Below are 25753 nucleotides of genomic sequence, written 5' to 3'. Positions count from 1 at the left end.
ATGCATGACCAGATGATGAAAACTCCAGTATTTCATGATCAAATAACTTTGAGATAGACTGCATGATATGCCTTCCTGTAGGAAATTCCCAGGGGACCTTAGCTAACTAAAAACTTGGAGAAATTCCGTGGAGTAGAAACATGTTTTACTCTAAATTTTTCATGTTTATTCATATGTACCTAGTAACATCTCACAAAATAGGTGTTCTATGGAGAGATGGGAAAGCTGAGCTAAGGTTAGAAGGTTGCAAGAGGCCTCAGTGAAGGTAAAGAGATTGAAGATATTGGGGTGTAGTGTAGAATTTAAAGTCAACCTGCCTGGTTTTGAATTCCAGCTCAGGCACGTCCCAGCTCTATAACCTTGGGCAAACTACTCAACCTCTGTAGGTGACAGTGGGCTCTTGGAAAACTTGGTGGTGTAGTGGATAAGAGCTACATCTGCTAACTAAGAGGTTGGCAGTTTGAATCCACCAGCCGCTCCTTGGAAACTCTGTGGGGCAGTTCTACTCTGTCCTTTAGGGTCACTATGAGTTGGAATCAACTCCACAGCAAAGGGTGGGTGGTGGTGTCAGTTTACTAAGAAGAAAGAGGAAGAGGAGGTAAGCAGGAGGAGGAAGAAAAATGAGATGGCGAGGGGAAAGGAGCAAGGGAAGGAGGAGACCTATATCATAGGGTCATGATGAAGCTTAAATTAATTAATACACAAGTGCTTACAAAAATACCTGGTAGGTGATATGTACCCCCAAAGAGTATTATTGCAGAGTTTATTTGCAGTGGAGGAGAGTTTTAAGGGACATGTTGTTTTTCATGCAGTGGGAGTTGCTAGAGAAGAACAACCCCAAATTCAAAGAAAGAGAATAGGTGAGGTCACTTTCAGCTGGACCTGAATTGGGTAAGATGTAGATCCCAGGATATTTCTTCAGAAACATTTTTAAATATCCTACCTGCCTACTCAACTTTGGAGCACGTCGTTTAGCTATTTCCATTTCATACCGAATGCTGTGTGGTCTACATAAGATCAGATAAACATTTTCTGGTGTCTTTATTATTAAAATTTCCTCTGCTGTGAATTTTTCTTTCATTTCCTTTGTCCACTTAAATATTAAGGTCTTAAATAATTTTTCACCCATATGTGAATGTAGGTAGTTCTCTCCACCCTCCTTCTCTGCCCCTTCCTCACTTGGTGACCTTGAGAAAAACACAGCTGATTCCACTAATACAAGTCATGTCAATGACCTTCCCATTGAGAACATTAAGAGGCATCATCAACTCTTTTTTTAATAAGGATAATGGGTGAGAACCGTAGAGGCCGCGCTGGTCTGTCTCTAGGCCTTGTAACTATTTTCCTCCCTTCTCACTCAATATCTTTTCAAATAACTAACCCAAGACTTCAGCCATCTCTTTTTAGCTGACGGTTTTGAATCAGGAATATTGTACCGTGTCCACGTCTCTGAAATCTAATAAGATAGAACATGATTTTCCTGCTCTGGGAGAGCGAAGGAAAGCAAGAGGAGAAGCATGCTCTAGGCTACCAGCAAGGGGCCCTGCCCCTTTTCAGACGTCCCCCCGGGGGGAGATGGCTGGGATATTCAGGTCCCAGGCTGAAAAAACAAGGTGAACTGGATGGAATAATACGAAAGGTAAATTCATACTTTACAAAAGATTCCCTGCTGTTGCCTTACCCCTTTACAGAACTTCACTATTTGCCTTTTACAAAACCCTTTCATCTTCCCATTGGTTGCTCCCAACCACCCAGCCCCCAATGGGCAATTATATGCCAGTGACATAACAATTATTTTTGGAATTTCTGTACAACAGGATAGTATAAAGCACCAAAAATACCGGTATTTTTGTTGGTGTAGTACCATTATTCTGGTATAGTAAAACATCTAAAATGGAATCATTTACACTTTGAGAAATATTCAGAGAATTATATGTTTTTTTTTTGTTTTTGTTTAAGAAAAACAAAATAATTTATTTGAATCCATCTTTCCTTGAACAAAAGCTAAAATAAGACTAAGAAGTCATTCCCTTCAGTGTTTTACAAGTCTTTTCAAAAACACCATCGTTAATTGACATTCTAGGAGAAGGCACAGGCTTTCTTTTGTGGCAACCATTCTTATTATTTTATGGTACAAATAATAAGAAAGAAGTTTGGAGTAAAATTTTTTCAAATACAGAATTCTTTTAAAAGAATATTTTACTGTGTTTCAAGTGAAAGTTTACACATCGAATTAGGTTTCCATTTGACAATTTCTACACAAATTTTTCACTGATATTAGTTACATTTTTCACAATGCGTCAACATTCTCTTTGTCTTCTGGTTGTCCCATTTTCAGTATTCCAGTTTCTCTACCCTGCAATTATATGTTGATAAATGTAAATAACCTTATGAATAAGTAGAGGGACATTGTCTTTGAAGCACTTACTGATGAAGACCAAAGACTACAGCTTTCAGTACGGATTACACCTCAACATAAAGGAAACAAAAATTCTCACCACTGGACCAATAAGCAACATCATGATAAATGGAGAAAATATTGAAGTTGTCAAGGATTTCATCTTACTTGGATTCACAATCAATGCCCGTAGAAGCAGTAGTCAAGAAATCAAACTATGCATTGCATTGGGAAAATCTGATGTAAAGGACCTCTTTAAAGTGTTAAAAAGCAAAGAGGTCACTTTGAGGACTAAAGTGACCCAAGCCATGAAAGCTGCATATAACAATTGATGCCTTTGAATTATGGTGTTGGCAAAGAATATTAAATATACCATGGGCTGCCAAAAGAACAAAGAAATCTGTCTTGGAAGACATACAGCCAGAATGCTCCTTAGAAGTGAGTATGGTGAGACTTTGTCTCACATACTGTGGACATGCTATCAGGAGGGACCAGGCCCTGGAGAAGGACATTATGCTTGGTAAAGTAGGGGGTCAGCGAAAAAGAGGAAGACCCTCAATGAGATGGATTGACAGTGGTTGCAACAATGGACTGAAGCATAACAACAATTGTGAGGATGGCACAGGACTGGGCAGTGTTTCGTTCTGTTGTACATAGAGTCGTTATCGGTTAGAACTGACTGGATGGCACCTAACAACAACAAATGTAAGTAATTGACTTAGATTGAAAGAAAGACAGGCACAGACATTGCTTGGGTAAACCAAATAGGGATTTTTCTATTTTAAAGATTCAGAAGAAAGTCAGTGATGTCAGAATTCACAGCAGCTGTCTCCAGCAGAGACAGAGATGCAAGCTTCTGGACTCTCAAGTCCTTCTGTATCTCAAAATCTGGAGAAAGTGAGGATCACATGAGAATTTGTGGAAGCTCAGTTATCACTTCCAAAGACTCAGCTTTGTCCACATAAGCAGTCCTGTGTATAGACCGGCCTGGCTGTGTGCCAGAGACCTCTCATCTGCGGCAGATTCAACTCATTAATCTCAACATTACACAATAGGCACCCAGCATACAGAATGCAATGCAGCTCTGTAAGCTCAGGGTCATGGTGAAGCAGCTTCTGAAGGGTGCCCTGTGCAGCGGCAGTCACAGGCTTCTGGAAGTCAAGTGGGACCTTCACCTCTACCAACAGACACAATGCTAAGGAGCAAGAACGAAGGAGGAAACAGGGTTACATTTCAAACTTCAAAATTCTTTGCAAAATAAAATGGGGTCAGGTGCAATGATATTCAAGATGCATGAAGTTGTTCTTTTTTCTTTTCATAGGAACACTTGCAGACAAGAATAAAAGAGAAAAGGTCATATCTTAAATCTTTTTTAGTGAAAATTGCTCACATGGCATCAGAATACACTTAACTCCATCTGTCTTTTCATGGTGTCTCCCTTGAGAGGAGTAATGCTATTCTAATCCTAATTCAATAACACAAATTGAGCACCATCTTATCAGACTAGGACAAAAATTAAAGACCATCATCCTCAATCAGAAGTTTAAGGACAATTTCTTTTGCTTAAGAACCTGAGCAAAATAGTGCAGAAAGAGATAGGAAGAGTCAAAGATGGCACAAGGTAAGCTTTAAAGAACTTTACTTTCTTAAAAGATGCACGAGAGGAGGCGGAGCCAAGATGGCAGAACAGACAGACGCTTCCAGTGAGCCCTCTTTACAACAAAGACCCAAAAAAAGAAGTGAAACGAATATATTTCTGACAAGCTGGGAGCCCTAAGCTTCATAGGCAAGCTTAGAAAATGAACTGAGGGGCAGGGGGAGGAAGAGACCATTCAGAAGTGGAGAGGAGTTACCAGACCTGAACCGTGGGGAGCCCTCAGGCACCATTCCTGGAGTGGCGGCCGCGGTGGGCTGGAGCTAGCGTTTGGCCGCAGTTTCCTCAGGGAGAAGAAGCCAGCCACACTGCCTACTCATACCTCCTGAACCAGAGAAAAATGGTGCTCTCGGCAAAAGCTAAGTACTTGCATATATTTTAATGTGCTCCCCCACCCCCAAGCCAGCTTCAGCGGCTGAGCTCACTGGGTCTGAGACAGGCACTGTTGAGCACCTAGAGCCATCTTCCCGGCCTTGGGGAAGGAAAAAAATTGCAATTGGGAAAAAATTGCAACTGGGGGAAAAGATAATTTGCTAGCTCCACTAACCAGGGGAGCTCAGGACAGAAGGGGCTCCTATCCAGGCATAAAGGGTCCATGGACTTTGAGCACCTTTCCCCTCTGCATGGACCTGTGTGGGCCTATTTCGGGAGAATAGGCCCTTGTTGGCAGACTCCAATCATTTCAGCTGTGCAGTGGAGAGGTGGGTGTTTGATGTTTGACATTGCTTTGCCTATTAAACAAGGTCCTCACCAACCCAAATCAGGGACCTAAGGACTGGTAGCTCCACTCAGGTCACCCAGCCACCCACGACAGGGGTCCAAGGATAACTGGTACCTCCCAGTCCTTACAACCAAAAACTTTGGGTGCTCATGGTCCATTTGCAGAACTCACCCACCTTCATGCTCTAGGGAACAGGGATGTGCTTTCATCAGAGACACTCAGGGGTCGGTTCTGAGCTCCCTGCCTTGTCCAGATCATGACCCTCTGCTGCAATCAGATACAGGTATATAAACCAATCACCCCTGCCCCTCTAAGACTGTAGGACAGAGCTTGTACCACACACTTGATGATTAGCTACCTGGGAAACTGAGCTGAATTCATACAAGAAAAGTGAATGGACTCCTAGACTGATATACCTGAAAACAGCTCTAGCCATCTGGGGACAAGACATCAGAGCTCCAAAGGTGAAAATAATCAAGCTAGCTCACACAACCAACCCATTTGGGTATAACAAAACAAACCAAGAAGCTATGACACAGTAAGCAAGCATAAACTAATAAAATAACTTATAGATGACTCAGACACAACAGTCAATATCAAGTCACATAAAGAAACATACCATGATCACTTCAACAGGCTCTCAAAACAAAGAATCCGGGGATCTTCTAGATGAAAGTGCATTCCTGGAATTACCAGAGCCAGAGTACAAAAGTTTAATATACAGACCTCCCTTTTTTTTTTTTTCAAGACATCAGGAAGGAAATGAGGCAATACGCAGAACAAGCCCAAGGAACATACAGATAAAGCAAATGAAGAAATTAGAAAGATTATTCAGGAACATAATGAAAAGTTTAATAAGCTGGAAAAATCCAGAGACAGACAGCAATCACAAATTTAGAAGATTACCAATAAAATTACAGAAGTAGACGACTCAATAGAAAGTCAGAGGAGCAGAATTGAGCAAGTAGAAGCTAGAATTTCTGAACTCAAAGATAAATCACTTGGCACTAATATATTTGAAGAAAAATCAGATAAAAAATTTAAAAAAATGAAGAAATCTTAAGAGTCATGTGGGACTCTATGAAGAGAAATAACCTACAAGTGACTGGAGTACCAGAACAGGGAGGGATAAGAGAAAATACAGAGAGAATTGTAGAAGATTTGTTGGCAGAAAACTTCCCTGATATTGTGAAAGATGAGAAGATATGTGTCCAAGATGCTCATCAAACTCCACATAAGGTAGATCTTAAAAGAAAGTCACTAAGACATATTATAATCAAACTTGTCAAAACCAAAGATAAAGAGACAATTATAAGAGCAGCGAGGGATAAACGAAAAGTCACCTACAAAAGAGCCAATGAGAATAAGCTTGGACTACTTGGCAGAAACCATGCAGGCAAAAAGGCAACGGGATGACATATTTTAAAAACTGAAGGGAAAAAATTGCCTGCCAATAATCATATATCCAGCAAAACTGTCTCTTAAATAGGAAGGTGAAATTAAGACATTTCCAGATAAACACAAGTTTAGGGAATTTGTAAAAACCAAACCAAAACTATAAGAAATACTAAAGGGAGTTCCTTGGTTAGAAAATCAATAATATCAGCTATCAACCCAGGACTAGAACAATGGGCAGAGCAACCAGAAGTCAACCCAGACAGGGAAATCCAAAAATACAAAGCAAGATTATATAAAAAAAAAAAAAAAGCTCAAAACAGGGTAACAGCGATGTTATTATATAAAAGAGGACGACGTTAAAATAATAAAGAGGGGCTAAGAAATGTAATCATACACCTTTCATATGGAGAGGAAGATACAGCAATACAAAGAAATAAAAGTTAGGTTTAAATTTAGAAAAAAAGGGGTAAATATTAAGGTAACCACAAAGGAGACAAACTATCCTACTCATCAAAATAAAATACAAGAAATAAATAGAGACTCAGCAGAATCAAAATCAACAACAACATATATGAGGAAAGGACAATATATAAAGATAATCTACTCAGCACATAAAATCAAGTGGGAAAAAGAAACTGTCAACAACACACACAAAAAAAGACATCAAAATGATAGCACTAAATTCATAAACCTATCCATAATTACCCTGAATGTAAATGGACTAAATGCACCAATAAAGAGACAGAGAGTGGCAGAATGGATTAAAAAACAAGATCCATCTATATGCTGCCTACAAGAGACACACCTTAGACTTAGAGACACAAACAAACTAAAACTCAAAGGATGGAAAAAAATATATCAAGTAAACAACAATCAAAAAAGAGCAGGAGTGGCAATATTAATTTCTGACAAAATAGATTTTAAAGTTAAATCCATCAGAAAGGATAAGGAAGAACACTATATAATGATTAAAGGGACAATACACCAAGAAGATATAACCATATTAAATATTTATACACCCAATGATAGGGCTGCAAGATACATAAAACAAACTCTATCATCACTGGAAAGTGAGATAGATCGCTCCACAATAATAGTAGACTTCAACACATCGCTTTTGGTGAATGTCGGGACATCCAGAAAGAAGCTCAATAAAGACACGGAAGATCTAAATGCCACAATCAACCAACTTGACCTCATAGACATATACAGAACACTCCACCCAACAGCAGCCAAGTATACTTTCTTTTCTAGGGCACGTGGAACATTCTCTAGAAAAAAAAGAATAGACCACATATTAGGTCATAAAACAATCCTTAGCAGAATCCAAAACATTGAAATATTTACAAAGCATCTTCTCTGACCACAAGGCCATAAAAGTGGAAATCAATAACAGGAAAAGCAGGGAAAGGAAATCAAACACTTGGAAACTGAACAATACCCTGCTCAAAAAAGACTGGATTATAGAAGACATTAAGAATGGAATAAAGAATTTCAGAGAATCCAATGAGAATGAAAACACTTCCTATCAGAACCTTTGGGACACAGCAAAAGTGGTGCTCAGAGGCCAATTTATATCAATAAATGCACACAACCAAAAAGAAGAAAGGGCCAAAATCAGAAAATTATCCCTACAACTTGAACAAACAGAAAGAGAGCAACAAAAGAAACCCACAGGCACCAGAACAAATAATAAAAATTAGAGCAGAAATAAATGAAATAGAAAACAGAAAAACAATTGAAAGAATTAACAAGACCAAAAGCTGGTTCTGTGAAAAAATCAACAAAATTGATAAAACATTGATCAAACTGACAAAAGAAAAACAGGAGAGGAAGCACATAACCTGAATAAGAAATGAGATGGGCGATATTACAACAGACCCAACTGAAATTAAAAGAATCACATCAGATTACTATGAAAAATTGTACTCTAACAAATTTGAAAACCTAGAAGAAATGGATGAATTCCTAGAAACACGCTACCTACCTAAACTAACACAAACAGAGCTAGAACAACTAAATAGACCCATAACAAAAGAAGAGATTGAAAAGGTAATCGAAAAACTCCCAACAAAAAAAAGCCCTGATCCGGATGGCTTCACTGCAGAGCTCTACCAAACTTTCGAAGAAGAGTTAACACCACTACTCCTAAAGGTATTTGGAGCATAGAAAAGGATGGAATACTACCAAACTCATTCTGTGAAGCCACCATATCCCTGACACCAAAACTCGGTAAAGATACCATAAAAAAAGAAAATTATAGACCTATGTCCCTCATGAATGTAGATGCAAAAATCCTCAACAAAATTCTAGCCAATAGAATTCAACAACATATCTAAAAAATAATTCACCATGACCAAGTGGGATTCATACAAGGTATGCAGGGATGGATCAACATTAGAAAAACAATTAATGTAATCCACCACATAAATAAAACAAAAGATAAGAATCAAATGATTTTATCAATTGATGCAGAAAAGGCATTTGACGAAGTTCAACACCCATTCATGATAAAAACTCTCAGCAAAAAGAATAGAAGGAAAATTCCTCAGCACAATAAAGGGCATTTACACAAAGCCACAGCAAACATCACCCTAAATGGATAGAGCCTAAAAGCATTCCCACTGAGATCGGGAACCAGACAAGGATGACCTTTATCACCGCTCTTATTGAACATTGTGCTGGAAGTCTTAGCCAGAGCAATTAGGCTAGGTAAAGTAATAAAGGGCATGCAGATTGGCAAGAAAGAAGTAAAATTATCTCTATTTGTAGATGACATGATCTTATATGCAGAAAACCCTAAGAAATCCTCAAGAAAACTACTGAAACTAATAGAAGAGTTCAGCACAGTATCAGGATACAAAGATAAACATACAAAAATCAGTTGGATTTCTCTACACCAACAGAAAGAACATCGAAGAGGAAATGACCAAATCAATGCCATTTACAGTAGCCCCCAAGAAGATAAAATACTTAGGAATAAATCTTACCAGAGACTTATAAAAAAACTACAAAACACTTCTGTAAAAAACCAAAAGAGACCTACATAAGTGGAAAAACATACCTTGCTCATGGATAGGAAGACTTAACATTATAAAAATGTCTATTCTACCAAAAGTGATCCATACATTTAATGCAATTCCAATCCAAATCCCAACGACATTCTTTAATGAGATGGAGAAACAAATCACCAGCTTCATATGGAAGGGGAAGAGGCCCTGGATAAATAAGGCATTACTGAAAAAGAAGAACAAAGTGGGAGGCCTTGCTTTACCAGATTTTAGAACCTATTATACCTCCACAGTAGTCAAAACAGCCTGGTTCTGGTACAACAACAGATACATAGATCAATGGAACAGAATTGAGAATCCAGACATAAATCCATCCACATATGAGCAGCTGATATTTGACAAAGGCCCCAAAACAGTTAAATGGGGAAAAGACAGTCTTTTTTAACAAATGGTGCTGGCATAACTGGATATCCACCTGCAAAAAAATGAAACAAGACCATACCTCACTCCATGCACAAAAATGAGCTCAAAATGGATCAAAGACTGATATATAAAATCTAAAACGATAAAGATCATGGAAGAAAAAATAGGGACAAACGTTAGGAGCGCTAATACATGGCATAAACAGTATACAAAACATTATAAAGAATGCACAAGAAAAACTGGATAACTGGGAGCTCCTAAAAATCAAACACCTATGCTCATCCAAAGACTTCACCAAAAGAGTAAAAAGACCACCTACAGACTGGGAAAAAGTTTTTAGCTATGACATTTCCAATCAGTGCTTGATCTCTAAAATCTACATGATACGGCAAAAACTCAACTACAAAAAGACAAATAACCCAATTAAAAAATGGGCAAAAGATATGAACAGACACTTCACTAAAGAAGACATTCAGGTAGCTAACAGATATATGAGGAAATGCTCACGATCATTAGCCAGTAGAGAAATGTAAATCAAAACTACAATGAGATTTCATCTCTCTCCAACAAGGCTGGCATTAATCCAAAAAAATAAATAAATAAATGTTGGAGAGGCTGTGGAGAGATTGGAACACTTATACACTGCTGGTGGGAATGTCAAATGGTACAACCACTTTGGAAATTGATTTGGCACTTCCTTAAAAAGCTAGAAATAGAACTACCATACGATTCAGCAATCCCACTCCTAGGAATATATCCTAGAGGAATAAGAGCCTTTACACGAACAGATATATGCACACCCATGTTTATTACAGCACTGTTTACAATAGCAAAAACATGGAAGCAACCGAGGTGTCCATCAAGGGATGAATGGATAAATAAATTATGATATATTCACACAATGGAATACTACGCATCGATAAAGAACAGTGAGGAATCTGTGAAGCATTTCATAACATGGAGGAATCTGGAAGGCATTATGCTGAGTGAAATTAGTCAGTTGCAAAAGGACAAATATTGTATAAGACCACTATTATAAGAACTTGAGAAATAGTTTAAACTGAGAAGAAAACATTCTTTTGTGGTTACGAGAAGGGGGAAGGAGGGAGAGTGGGAGGGGGTACTCACTAATTAGACAGTAGATGAGAACTACTTTAGGTGAAGGGATAGACAACACACAATACAGGGTAGGTCAGCACAAATGGACTAAACCAAAAGCAAAGAAGTTTCCTGAATAAACTGAATGCTTCGAAGGCCAGCATAGCAGGGGCAGGGGTTTGGGGACCATGGTTTCAGGGGACATCTAATTCAGTTGGCCTTATAAAATCTAATAAGAAAATATTCTGCATTCCACTTTGAAGAGTGGCGTCAGGGGTCTTAAAAGCTAGCAAGCAGCCATCTAAGATGCATCAATTGGTCTCAACCCACCTAAATCAAAGGAGAATGAAGAACACCAAGGACACAGGCAATTACAAGCCCAACAGACAGAAAGGGCCACATGAAGCAGAGACTACATCATCCTGAGGCCAGAAGAACTAGATGGTGCCCGGCTACAACCAATGACTGCCCTGACAGGGAACAGAACGGCGAACCCCTTAGGGAGCAGGACTGCAGTGGGCTGCAGACCCCAAATTCTCATAAAAAGACCAGACTTAATGATCTGACTGAGACTAGAAGGACCCCAGTGGTCATGGCCCCCAGACCTTCTGTTGGCCCCAGACAGGAGCCATTCCCGAAGCCAACTCTTCAGACATGGATTGGACTGGACAATGCATTGGAGAGGGATGCTGGTGAGCAGTGAGCTTCTTGGATCAGGTGGACACTTGAGACCATGATGGTATCTCCTGCCTGGAGGGGAGATAAGAGGGTAGAGGGGATTAGAAGCTGGCGAAATGGATACGAAAAGAGAGAGTGGAGGGAGGGAGCGGGCTGTATCACTAGGGGGAGAGTAATTGGGAGTATGTAGTAAGGTGTATATAAATTTTTGTGTGAACAACTGACTTAATTTGTAAACTTTCACTTAAAGCACAACAAAAATTATTTTAAAAAAAGATGCGCAAAGTTTGGACTTCCAACAGGTATAGACACTTTATGTATATTTTGCATTCAAACTATAGAGTGGGTAAAGAATATTGAATATACTGTGGACTTCCAGAAGAATGAACAAATCAGTCTCCGAAGAAACACAACCAGAATGTCCTTTAGAAGACAGGATGTTGAGACTTTGCCTTGCTTACTTTGGACACATCATCAGAAAAGAACATTCCATAGAAAAGAATATCATGTCTGGTAGAGGGGCAGGGAAAATGAGGGAACCCCTCAATGAGATGGCCTGACACAATACCCTCAACCACCCCAAGAGTGGTGAAGATGGCACAGGACCAGGTAATGTTTTGTTCTTTTGTTCATAAGGTCTTCATGAGTCAGAGTCGACTTGACAGTACCTAACAACAAAAACAACAACATATGTATTTACCTAGGAAAACAAAATATTCTGGAGATTTATTTGTTGCTATTTCCAAAGTTATCATTGGATTTGTTATTATAATAACATGTTCTCATTGTAGAAAACACAGATAAGAAAAAAGCAGAAAATAAAAGGTGTCCATAGTCTTGCCCTGCTGAGATTTTCTCTGTTGACTCTATAGATTCACTTATGCATTTTTTATGGGTACACACACATACACATATAATTTTTACATATTGTATTGTCACTTTAAACTCTCAACAATAAGTCTTCATGGTAAGCAATGCCACTATTCATCAACATTGGTTTCTCCTCTACCTCCAGGCCTACAAGATAATTATACTTACCTGTCCTTTGTGGTTGAATGTGGCCATCGGGTTTGGCAATTAAAATGTGAACTAAAGTGACATATGTCTCTTTAGGTTGGAAGCATTTAATCTCTAGTAGTGACTCTCTGATCTGCTCTCTCCCTGCTGTGACATGGAGTTGCCATAAGATGGAAATATCCTGAAATGCTCAGACAGAGGAGTGCTGCCCATGACAGTCATCCAGCTCTATGTGGGTCTTTATGTAAGACGCTGAGAATTCAGTGGCTGTTTGTTGCCACAGCGTAATCTAGCTTATGTTGACCAACAAAATTTTTGACATTGTTCTGACATTAAATATTACTCTACAAAATCATTTTAAATGTATAAATTATATTTATTATGTGGGTGTACCATAATTTAGTCAGCTGATCTTTTATTGTTGAATAGTTGTTTCTAATTTATATTTATAAGCTCCTATAAATGATATTATAATGATATGTTTGCTTATATTTGTGGTTATTTCCTTCAGGTACAATCAAAGGAGGGAAAGTTATAGTTCAAAAGGTATATAAAACCATAAGTTTTTAATATATAGGGCCAAATCATCCTCCAAAAAGATTGTTGACTCTATCGTCAATGGCATAAGGAATAGATGATTTCCTTATTTGATATAAATATCCTCTCTCTCTCTTTCTGTATATATGTATATATATATAAAAAAAAACATATATATATGTTTTACTTTAATTTTGCCAATTTTATAGGTGAAAATAGTTCCTTATGATTTTTATCATAATCATATCATATATCAAGTTCTTAAAAGCACACAAGACTGGATTTCTATTCTACCCTACTGACCAATCTATCTATGAATGAACTGATGCCAAACTGTTTTCATTATTGTGTCTTTACACTCTGCAATATCTCGTATCATATATTGCTATTTTTTTGACATTTTTTGTCTATTTTTTTTTTTTTTTTCAAGTGGAACTTTAAATAATTTTACTGGAGTTTTCCTCTTTTCCAGGAACATTATTCAAGTATTATTTAATGTCCTTTCTTTTATTAATTCATTCAATAAATATTTATTGAACACTCACTATGTGCCAGAAGTCACGCTAGGCACTGGAGATACAAACAAAATTCCTTGCCTTCATGGAGTTTATATTCTAAAGAGAAAAAAGAAAGACTATAAACAGGACAAATAAATACAATAGAGTATGTTATTAAATAGAAAAAAAAAAAGTAGGGAAGGGGGATATGAAATATCAGTGTTGTTGTTGCAAGTCAGCTCTGACTCATGGAGACTTTATGTACAACAGAACAAAACGTTGCCTGACCTCGCACCATCTTCGTGATTCTCGGTATGTTTGAGTCCACTGTTACAGCTATTGCGCAGTGCCATCCAACGTAGGGGGCTCATCCTCCGGCATTCATTGGACAATATTCTGTTGTTATCCATAGGTTTTCACTGGCTAATTTTCAGAAGTAGATCACCAGGCCTTTCTTCCTAATCTTTCTTAGTCTGGAAGCTCCACTGAAGCCTGACCACCTTGGGTTGACCCTGCTGGTATCTGAAATACTGTGGTGGCACAAGTTCCAGCATCATAACAACAACAAAAACAAACCCGTTGCCACCGAGTTGATTCTGACTCATAGTGACTCTATAGGACAGAGTAGAACTGACCCACAGGGTTTCCAAGGAGCGCCTGGTAGATTTGAACTGCCGAACTTTTGGTTAGCAGCTGTGGCTTTTCACCACTACACCTCTAGGGTTTTATTCCTCCTCTTACCTGTGATTATATCTTTTATCAACCCTAGTGTCTGCAGCTGTGTTTTCACTTGTTCTTTTACTTCATTAGACTTCCAGGGGGTTTTCTTTATTTACGGGTCTTCATAAAAATCCAGCTCTTGAAAGTATCGTCACTTCTGCATTTTTCTCTTTTCTAATTTATTAATTTCTGTTTTTATCTTAGGCATTCCTTGATTTATTTGCTCCTGAATTTATGTTTCACAGGCTTTTAAATGAGAAAAAAATGAGATCTATGTGTACTTTTATAATTACCACCAGTCTAGTCCTGTCTCTAATCATAATCATCTCACAGGACAGGCGGCACGGGGTCATGGCCAAGGTGAAGACTCAGGTCTGGTGCCAACTGACTGGATTCATACCCCAGCTCTGCCTTTCTCAGCTGCATTACTGTGGACAAGCAATTTTCAGATCTATAAAATGAGACCTATCAGTATAATAACAAACAAAAAAAACCAAACCCATTGCTGTCGAGTTCATTCCAACTCATAGCAACCGTATAGGACAGAGTATAACTGCCCCAGAGGACTTCCAAGAAGGAGCTGGTGGATTCCAACTGCCGACCTTGGGGTTACCAGCCAAGTTCTTAACCACTGAGCCACCAGGGCTTCTTTATTACAATCATAGGTCCCCAAAACTTATCTCATAGGGATAATGCGAAGATTACATGAGCTAAGATTTGTAAAGCTTTTGGAACAGGGCTTGACACACAGTAACTATAATGTAATAAATTACTTTTATGCAGTACTTCACAAAGCATATTCACATTAATTTTCTCCTTTAGTTATCACAACGATCCCACACACGTAAAAAGTTCTCATCCCTATGTTACAGCAAAATTTTGTAACATTTTGCTGAAGATAATTCAAAAGTGGTTGCAGCTTCATATTGACAGGAAACTGCCAGTAATTCAAGCTGGACACAGAATAGGACATGGAATGGGGATATCATTGCTGATGTCTGGTGGATCTTGGCTGAAAGGAAAGATATTTACCTGTATTTTACTGACTATGCAAAGGCAGTCAGCTGTGTGGATCACGACACATTATGGATCACATTGCAGTGAATGGAAATTTCACTACACTTAATTGTGCTCATGCAGAACCTATATACAGGCCGAGGAGCAGTCGCTCAAACAGAAAAAGGGGATACTACATGGTTTAAAATCAGGAAATGGGTGGGTCAGGGTTCTATCTTTTCGCCATACTTATTCAATCTACATTCTGTGCAAATAATCCAAGTAGCAATGGCTACATGAAGAACATGGCATCAGGTTTGGGGGAAAACTCATTAGCAACCTGTGATATGCCGATGACACAACCTTGCTTGCTGAAAATGAAGAGGACATGAAGCACTTACTGATGAAGATGAAGACCAAAGACTACAGCCTTCAGTATGGATTACACTTCAACATAAAGAAAACAAAAATCCTCACAATGGGACCAATGACCAACATCATGACAGATGGAGAAAAGACTAAAATTGTCAAAGATTTCATTTTACTTGGATCTACCATCAACACCCATGGAAGCAGCAGTCAAGAAATCAAAAGACACATTGCACTGGGCAAATCTGCTGCACGAGACCTCTTTAAAGTGTTCAAAAGCAAACATGTCACCTTGAGGACTAAGGTGCACCTGACCCAAGCCATGGTATTTTCAATCGCCTCCTATGCACATGAAAGCTGGACAATGAATATGGAAGACCAAAGAATTGATGCCTTTGAATTATGGAGGGTCTGGGATGGGAGCTTAGTCAACTGTTAAGAAGAATTTTGGGGCTTCCAAACCCCTAGACGAGTGCAGCCAGCCACAGCGCGAAGAGTAGAACAAGACCTGGTCTGGGCACAGGAGATATGGGTTCTAATTCTGGTCCTGACTCATCTTACTCAGTGAGCATGAACAAGATCTTTGCCCTACTGCATTTCATTTTTCTCAAATACAAAATTGGGAAAATAGTATCTGCCCAGCTTGCTTCACAAGGCCACCGTGGGATTCAAAACATGCTGACAGTAGCAAAACATTTTGGAAGCTTATAAAGTTTCCCACATATGCAAGATACCATGTGTGTTAAAGAGACCTACCCTACCACTTTCTTTACAACAGAGAAACGAATAGCAGATGTGAAACCATCTCCCAGATGTTGTGCCTGCCTCCTCACACTCACGCCAAGAGCATCATTGTCTTCACACAGGAATGAAAACAAACTCTATACATATCCCCGAATAGAAACCTAATTCCCAACTTGTTTCTCCTGGACTGTGAACTGTAGGTAATACTACACAACAGAATTTTCCATGGGCACTGCTTTCCGTGGCACACCCAAAGCCAAGCAGGAAAGAGAGAGAACCAAAGACTTCCCCAGGCATTTAGCTCTTCATTATGTTGTAAGACCCTAAACCACCTGGGGGAAATAATCAAATTTAGGAGGAATAGAGACTAATCCAGTTCTGATGAACATTACCAGAACTGCTTTTATAAATATCTGTTTCTCCAGTTTCTAGAAACTGGCTGCCGAAATCTTTCAGCGTTTTTAATTTGTTGTATTTAGGTTAGTTTTTGCCAATAATAACTTAATCTGCTTGTTAAGTACTCAGTCTTTTCTTGATGAATAGCTACTTTTTATTTTCCTAAAGTTTGGGGCATGGGAATTGGAAGGAAATGTGCAAATTACAGCTAAAAACAGTCAGGTGAATGTGGAAGGCTACTCCCTCTATTTGTTTCAAGTTATTGTTGTTGCTGTTAGTTGCTATCCAGTTGTCTTCAACTCATGGTGATGTCATGTACTACAAAATAAAATGTTGCCCCATTTTGTGCCATCTTCACAATCATCGCTTTTCCCTAATCCATTGCTGTGACTACAGTGTATTTGAGTGCCTTTCAGCCTAGGGGGTTCAACTTCCAGCAGTATGCTGGACAATATTCTATTGTAGTCTACAGGGTTTTCATTGGTTGATTTTCAAAAGTAACTAACCAGGCCTTTCTTACTAGTCTGTCTTTTTCTGGAAGTTCTGTTAAAACATATATGCCACAGGTGACCCTCTGGTATTTGAAATACTAGTGGCATATCTTCCAGCATCATAGCAACACACAAGCCACCACAGTACCACAAACTGACAGATAAGTAGTGGTCTGTTTCAAGTACAATCCCCTAAAAGCTCAAGGAGTATATCTGTCAGTTTGAAGGTCAACTGGCTAACGATTCAAGATTGACCAACAAATCTTGATCAGCCATTTTCTCAAATGCTGACTGATGTTATAAATTCATTAATTAAAGGGCTTGTTTATCTATGTGAGAAATTTGGAAGGCAGTTAACCAGCCAACCAACTGGAAGAGATTTACATTCATGACCATTCCAAAGAAAGATGATCCAACAGAATATGGGAATTATTGAAAAATATTTTATCATTAATATCACATGCAAGCAAAATTTTGCTGAAGACAATTCAAAAATGGCTGTACCCATACATCAACAGGAAACTGCCAGATATAAGCTGGATTCAGAAGAGGACTTGGAAAGAGGGATATCATTGCTGATATCAGATGGATCTTGGCTGGAAGAAAATACCAGAAAGATATTTACCTGTGTTTTATTGACTGTGCAAAAGCATCCAACTGTGTGTATCATAATAAATTATGGATAACATTTCAAAGAATGGAAATTTCACAACACTTGATTTTGCTCATGAGGAACCTGTACATAGACCAAGAGGCAGTCATTCAAACAGAACAAGGTGACATTGCATGGTTTAAAATCAGATATGGTGTGTAGCAGGGTTGTATCATTTCACCATACTTATTCAATCTGTATGCTGAGCAAATAACCTGAGAAGTTGGACTATATGAAGAAGAATGGGGCATCAAGATTGGAGGAAGATTCATTAACAACCTATGATATGCAGATCACAACCTTGCTTGCTAAAAGTGATGAGGACTTGAAGCACTTACTGATAAAGAGCAAATGCCACAATCTTCAGTATGGATTACACCTCAACATAAAGAAAACAAAACCCCTTACAACTGGACTAATAAGCGACATAATGATAAACGGAGAGAATACTGAAGTTGTCAAGAATTTCATTCTTCTTAGATCCATAGTCAATGCCCATGGAAGCAATAGTCAAGAAATCAAAAGACCTCTTTAAAATATTTAAAAGCAAAGATGTCTTTTGGATGACTATGGTACACCTGACCCAAGCCATGGTATTTTTAATCACTTCGTATGGTTGGGAAAGCTGAACAATAAAAAAAAAAAAAAAAAAACCATTGCTGTCGAGACGATTTGGAAGACTGGAAAAGAATTGATGCATTTGAATTATGGTGTTGCTGAAGAATACTGAATATACCACGGACTGCCAGAAGAATGAATAGGTCTGCCTTGGAGGAAGTACAGTCAGAATTCTCCTTGGAAGTGAGGATGGCAGATTTTCTCTCACTTACATTAAACACATCACCAGGAGGGACCAATTGCTAGAGAAAGATATCATGCTTGGTAAAGTACAGCATCAGCAAAAAAGAGGGGAGATTGACATAGTGGCTGCAACAGGAGGCTCATACATAGCAATGATTGTGAGGATGGTGCAGGACAGGGCAACATTTCATTCTGTTATACATAGGGTTGCTGTGAGTGGTAGTCAACTAGATAGAACCTAACAACAATATATGCTAGGTGAAAAATGTCCAATATAGTGCTGGTAGATAAGCCCCCAAGGTTAGAAGGAATTACGCAATGGCCACAAAAATGGACTCAATCATATCAACGATCATAAATATGGTGCATTTTATGTACTCGGGAAATTTGGTCAATGTTTCATTTTATTGTACTCAGGATCGCTGTGAGTTGGAGCCAACTCAATGGCAAATAACAACATATCCTAGGAACCACCTAAGTGTTTGTCAAAGGAGCAGTGTGACCTTGGGGTCAAGCAACATTTTCTACTACCCAAGGGTAACTTCGTGAATAGGCCTCCTTGCTTCACTAGCACCCTGCCCTGTCTTGTTCTTGGTATCTTCAGAATAACATACTTCTTCTATAGTCACTGGAAAAGAGTCACCTAGGAACAGAGGTAAAGAGTAAGATAAATTTCTTCATCTACGCTATGAAACCAGATACCAGGGCTCATCTGTCTGTCTACAAAACTCTGGTTGTAATCTGAGAATTTCGTTTGGTACCATTCCTTGAAGACAACTAGTTTTTTTTTAGCTTTTCGTGGATTGAATTGTGTCTGCTAACATTTATTTGAGGTCTTAAATCCTGGTATCTGTGAATGTGACCTGGTTTGGAAATAGGGTTTTTGAAGATGTTACCAGTTAACAAGAGTTCATACTATAGTAGGGCGGGTCCTGATCCAATCTGTATGAAAAAAAAAAAAAAAATAGTGTCCTAAAAAAAGGAGAATAGAAAAAGAGAGAGAAGATGGCCAGTGATGATGAAGTTATTCTGAAGCTGTAAACCAAGGGATGCCTGGGGCTACTAGAGTGGAAAGAGACAAGAAAGGATCTTCCCCTAGAGCCCTCAGAATGAAGATGCCCTGGCTAACACTCTGAATTTGGATTACTAACTCCAGAATTGTGAGACAATAAATTTCTATTGTTTAAAGCCACCGACTTCGTAGTATTTTGTTATGGCAGCCCTACGACACTAATACAGAATCATTCCTCTTGCAAATGCGAGAGAGAGAACTTTGGTTTTTGGCAGCTGGTAGGCTTTATCCTTCAAAAAGGTATTTCAGTCTTTGCTTGCTATGTGAGGTGGCAGGAGGAGGAGAGTGGGCAAGATTTAAAACAAACATGTTTGATTAATTTGTGGGAAAGCACTGATGGACTCACCTTTTGAGGAGACAGCAGCAATAGTCCGTGGCCACCCCTGGATGCCAGAGATACCCCACTCAAACCAGGAAAAGATCCCCAGAGCAAAAGAATTGTACCCACAAAAGCTCTTGCAAATTTAGGCTGCTCTTTTTTTTTTTAATCTCTAATTATTAAATGTGTCCTTTATGAGGAAGGTATTTTTTTTTTTTATAGTCTCTGGCGGTACTAACGGTTAATGTTTTTGGCTGTAATCCAAAAGGGTGATGGTTCAAGTTCACCCAGAGGCTCCTTGCAAGAAAGCCCTGGGGATCTGCTTCCGAAAAATCAGCCATTGAAAACACTATGGCACACAGGCGATACACTCGTTGGCAACCAGCTACTGATTTAATAAGAAAGGTTATTGTCAGACCTAGCTGCTTTGTGTTCTTCAGACAACATTAGAAAAATGTGTAAAGTTGAGGACCAGCAAGGGGTGGAAGTGAACTAATGACTATTTGGTATCTACACTTGTTTAGGGACACACAGACAGATAAAATTTCTTTTAACCCTTTAGAAAGTTAGTTCCATGAAGGCAGAAGGTTTTCCTGTTTTGTTTTTTTTTTTTTTTCCTCACTGCTCTGTCTTCAGTGGCTTGACACATGGCAGGAGCTCAAGAAATTTGTGAAATGAATTAATGAATGAATGAATTAACAACTCTATGGGGTGGAATAATTATCAATCTTGTTTTAAGATGACAAATGTATTTCATAGATGTCAAGTACATTGTTTAAAGTCCCACCACCATACAGTAGATGAGCTGAGATTCAAACCCAGGTGTCTTAACTCCAAATCAATGCCTTTCAATACATTATGCTGTCCCAGCACAACAAACTGGAATGTACCCAGAGGAAAATGTGGACATAGAGCTTGAAATCATGTCCTAGGAAAAATTATTCAGAGAACTAAAGCATTTTTCCAAGGAAAGGAACATCTGAAGTTAACAAGATATGAAGCCCCTCTTCCCCTTTCTGGGCTCCTATTCTTTATACTGCATGGTTTAACATTAGGAGGGGTGTGTGTTAGGCTTGTATCTTTTCACCATACTTATTCAATCTATATGCTGAACAAATAATCTGAGAAACTAGACTATATGAAGAACACGGCATCAGAATTGGAGGAAGACTCATTAACAACCTGTAAATTGCTGATGAAACAACCTTGTTTGCTGAAAGTGAAGAGGACCTGAAGTACTTACTAAAGAAGATCAAAGACCACAGCCTTCAGTATGGATTACACCTCAACATAAAGAAAACAAAAATCCTTACAACTGGACCAACAAGCAACATCATGACGAATGGAGAAAGATTAAATTTATCAAAGATTTCATTTTACTTGAATCTATAATCAACACCCATGGAAGCAACAGTCAAGAAATCAAACAAGTCATTGCATTGGGCAAATGTGCTGCAAAAGACCTCTTTAAAGTGTTAAAAAGTCAAGATGTCACTTTGAGGACTAAGGTATACCTGACCCAAGCCATGGTATTTTTAATCACCTCATAAGTATGTGAAACCTGGATAATGAATAAGGAATACTGAAGAATTGTTGCCTTTGAGTTGTCGTGTTGGTGAAGACTATTGAATACACCACAAACTACCAAAAGAATGAACAAATCTGTCCTGGAACAAGCACAGCCAGAATACTCCATGGAAGCGCAGATGTACTTTGGACATGTTATCAGCGAGGGACCAGTCCCTGGAGAAGGACATCATGCTTGGTTGAGGGTCAGTGAAAAAGAGGAAGACCCTCAATGAGATGGATAGACACAGTGGCTGCAACAATGGGCTCAAACATAGCAATGATTGTGAAGATGGTGCAGGACCAGGCAGTGTTTCGTTCTGTTGTATATAGGGTCGCTATCATTTGGAATCAACTCAACGGCACCTAACAGCAGCAACAACAAGCTAGATATTTCAATGTCCCTTAAATTTGTTTTTGTACACAAAATCATCGTTTCTATCTCCTCCTGTATACTGTTTAATTTAGCACAATAAGACATCATGAGCAGCGAAAACCTCATATCTTCCTGGGGAGCAGTAGCATAAAAACCGGGAAGACTTTGAGCCCCTTAGTTTATCCTTATAAAGCCCTCTTTTTTTTTTTAGGCATTCAAAAATAAAAAGTTAATTTTTTTGGACAATTTATTGTGCTTTCGGTGAAAGTTTATACAGCAAATTAGTTTTACATTTAATAATTCTTACACATATTGTTTTTGTGACATTTTTTTACAATCCCCGCAATGTTTCAGCACTCTCCCCATTTTCACCCTGGGTTCCCCACCTCCATTCACCCAGTTTCCCTGCCCCCCTTGCCTTCTCATCATTGCTTTTGGGCAAACGTTGCCCTTTTTGTCTAGTCCTAGTAGATGGTTCTTTGGAGCACATTGCTCATGTTATTGTTTATTTTATAGGCAAATCTATTATTTGACTGAAAGGTGGCCCCCAGGATTGGCTTCAGTTCCAAGTTTGAAGGGTGTCTTAGGGCAATAGCACAATGTCTTAGAGTTTCTCCAGTCTCTATCAGACCAGTAAGTCTGGTCTTTTCTACGAATTTGGATTTTGTTCTACACTTTTCACCCATTCTAATCAGGACCTTATATTGTGTTTCTGGTCAGAGCAGTAAATAGTGGTAGCCAGGTACTATATCGTTCTTCCAGTCTCAGGCTGAGGAGGCATGGTTTCTGAGGGCCATTAGTCCTTTGGATTAATCGCTTTCTTGAGTTTTTGAGGTTTTCTTCACTCTCCTTTGCTCCAGACAGGAAGAGACCAAGTTGTATCTTAGATAGCCACTCAAGCTTTTAAGACCCCAGATGCTACTCACCAACCTAGAAAGTAAAATGTTTTCTTTACGTACAATGTTATGCTAACTGATCACAGGTGTCCCCTGATACTATGGTCCTTAGCCTTTAAACCTAGTAGCTCAGTCCCTTGAGGTGTTTGGATATGTTTAAGAAGTTTCCATAACTGTGCCTCCATGTGCTCTATTATATACATATACATGAATAAACATGCAGTGCATACAAATATGAATGTAGAAATCCACAACCATACCTATATAGGCACATAGGTGCATATATAGTGGTCTCGTACAATATTTGTGCTTTTGTGATTGACTTATTCCATTCAGCATAATGTCCTCCAGATTCATCCATGTTATGTGATGTTCTTCAGATCCATCATTATTCTTTATCCTTGTATAGTATTCTATTGGGCGTATGTAGCACATTGTTTATCCATTCATCCACTGATGGACATTTCGGCTGTTTCAGGTTTTTGCTATTGTGAATCATGCTGCAACGAACCTGGATGTGCCTATGTCTATTTTTGTCACAGCTCTTATTTCTCTAGGATATATACCTAGGATTGGAATTGCTGGATCATACGGAATTTCTCTTTCAAGCTTTTTAAAGAAGCAACATATCATTTTCCACAGTGGCTGTATCATTTTACAGTGCCACCAGCAGTGTATAAGAGTTCCAATATCCTCAAAACCTGGCCAGCATTTGTTGTTTTCTGCTTTTTTGATCAGTGCTATTACTGCTGAACTGAGATGGTATCTCGTCATAGTTTTGACTTGCATGTGTCTAGTGGCTAATGCCCCCCCTCCCCCACATCTGTTAGTTTCTCTTACTTTAGATTTGACCAGCTGAATACTAACAACTGAAGACCAGATGAGTTGTGGAATGACATCAAGGACATCATACATGAAGAAAACAAGAGGTCATTAAAAAGACAGGAAAGAAAGAACAGACCAAAATGGATGTCAGAAGAGACTCTGAAACTGGATCTTGAACATTGAGTAGCTAAAGCAAACGGAAGAAATGAGGAAGTAAAAAAACTGAACAGAAGATTTCAAAGGGCAGCTCAAGAAGACAAAGTAAAGTATTATAATAACATGTGCAAAGACCTGGAGTTAGAAAACCAAAAGGGAAGAACATGCTTGGCATTTCTCAAGCTGAAAGAACTGAAGAAAAAATTCAAGCTTTGAGTTGCAATATTTAAAGATTCTATTGGGAAAATATTAAACGAAGCAGGAAGCATCAAAAGAAGATGCAAGGACTATACAGAGTCACTATACCAAAAAGAATTGATCTATGTTCAACCATTTCAGGAGGTTGCATATGATCAAGAATCGACGGTACTAAAGGAAGAGGTCCAAGCTTCTCTAAAGGCATGGGCTATAAACAAGGCTCCAGGAATTGACAGAATGCCAAATAAGATGTTTCAACAAACGGATGCATCAGTGGAGTTCTCACTCGTCTGTGCCAAGAAATTTCGAAGACAGCTACCTGGCCAGCCAACTGGAAGAGATCCATATTTATTCCTACTCCAAAGAAAGGTGATCCAACCAAAAGCGGAAATTATAGAACAGTGTCATTAATATCACAGGCAAGTAAAATTTTGCTGAAGATCATTCAAAAGTGGCTGCAGCAGTACATCGACAGGGAACTGCCAGAAATTCAAGCCCGATTCAGAAGAGGATGTGGAACAAGGGGTATCATTGCTGATGTCAGATGGATCCTGGCTGAAAGCAGAGAATACCGGAAAGATGTTTACCTGTGTTTTTATTGGCTATGCAAAGGCATTTGACTGTGTGGATCATAATAAATTACAGATAACATTGCAAACAAAGAATGGGAATTCCAGAACACTTAATTGTGCTTATGGGGAACCTGTAAGTAGATCAAGAAGCAGTCATTCGAACAGGACAAGGCGATACTGAGTGGTTTAAAGTCAGGAAGTGTGTGTCAAGTTGTATTCTTTACCGTATCTATTCCACTTATACACTGAGCAAATAATCTTAGAAGCTGGACTATACGGCATCAGGATTGGAGGAAGACTCATTAACAATCTGCGATATGCAGATGACACAACCTTGCTTCCTGAAAGTGAAGAGGTCTTGAAGCATTTACTAATAAAGATCAAAGACCACAGCCTTCAGTATAGATTACACCTAAACATAAAGCAATCAAAAATCTTTACAACTGGACCAATAAGCAACATCATGATAAATGGAGAAAAGATTGAAGTTGTCGAGGATTTCATTTTACTCTATCCACAGTCAATACCCATGGAAGCAGCAGTCGAGAAACCAAATGACGCATTGCATTGGGCAAATCTGCTGCAAAAGACCTCCTTAAAGTCTTAAAAAGCAAAGATGTCACCTTGAAGACTCAGGTGCACCTGACCCAAGCTATGGTGTTTTCAGTAGCCTCATATTCATCGGAAACCTGGACAATGAATAAGGAAGACACAAGAAGAATTCAAGCCTTTGAATTTCTGTGTTGGTGAACAATATTGAATATACCATGGACTGCCAAAAGAGTGAATAAAACTGTCTTGGAAGAAGTACAATCTGAATGCTCCTTAGAAGCAAGGATAGTGAGACTATGTCTTGCATACTTTGGACATGTTATAAGGAAGGATCAGCTTCTTGAGAAGGGCATCATGCATGGTAAATTAGAGGGTCAGAGAAAAAGAGCAAAACACTCAAGAAGATGGATTGACACAGTGACTGCAACAATGGGCTTAAGCATAACGATGATTGTGAAGATGGTGAAGGACCAGGCAGTGTTTCGTTCTGTTGTGCATGGGGTCACTATGAGTCAGAACCAACTCAAGGGCACCTAACAACAACAACAATGGCTAATGATTGTGAGCATGTCCTCATGTGTTAGCCACCTAAATGTCTTCTTTGGCGGAGTGTATGTTTA

The sequence above is a fragment of the Loxodonta africana genome, chromosome 5 (genome assembly GCF_030014295.1).
Source record: "Loxodonta africana isolate mLoxAfr1 chromosome 5, mLoxAfr1.hap2, whole genome shotgun sequence".
In the NCBI taxonomy this organism is placed as follows: Eukaryota; Metazoa; Chordata; class Mammalia; order Proboscidea; family Elephantidae; genus Loxodonta; species Loxodonta africana.
The sequence above is the reverse complement of the archived record's forward strand: the minus strand, read 5'-3'. Positions refer to the sequence as shown.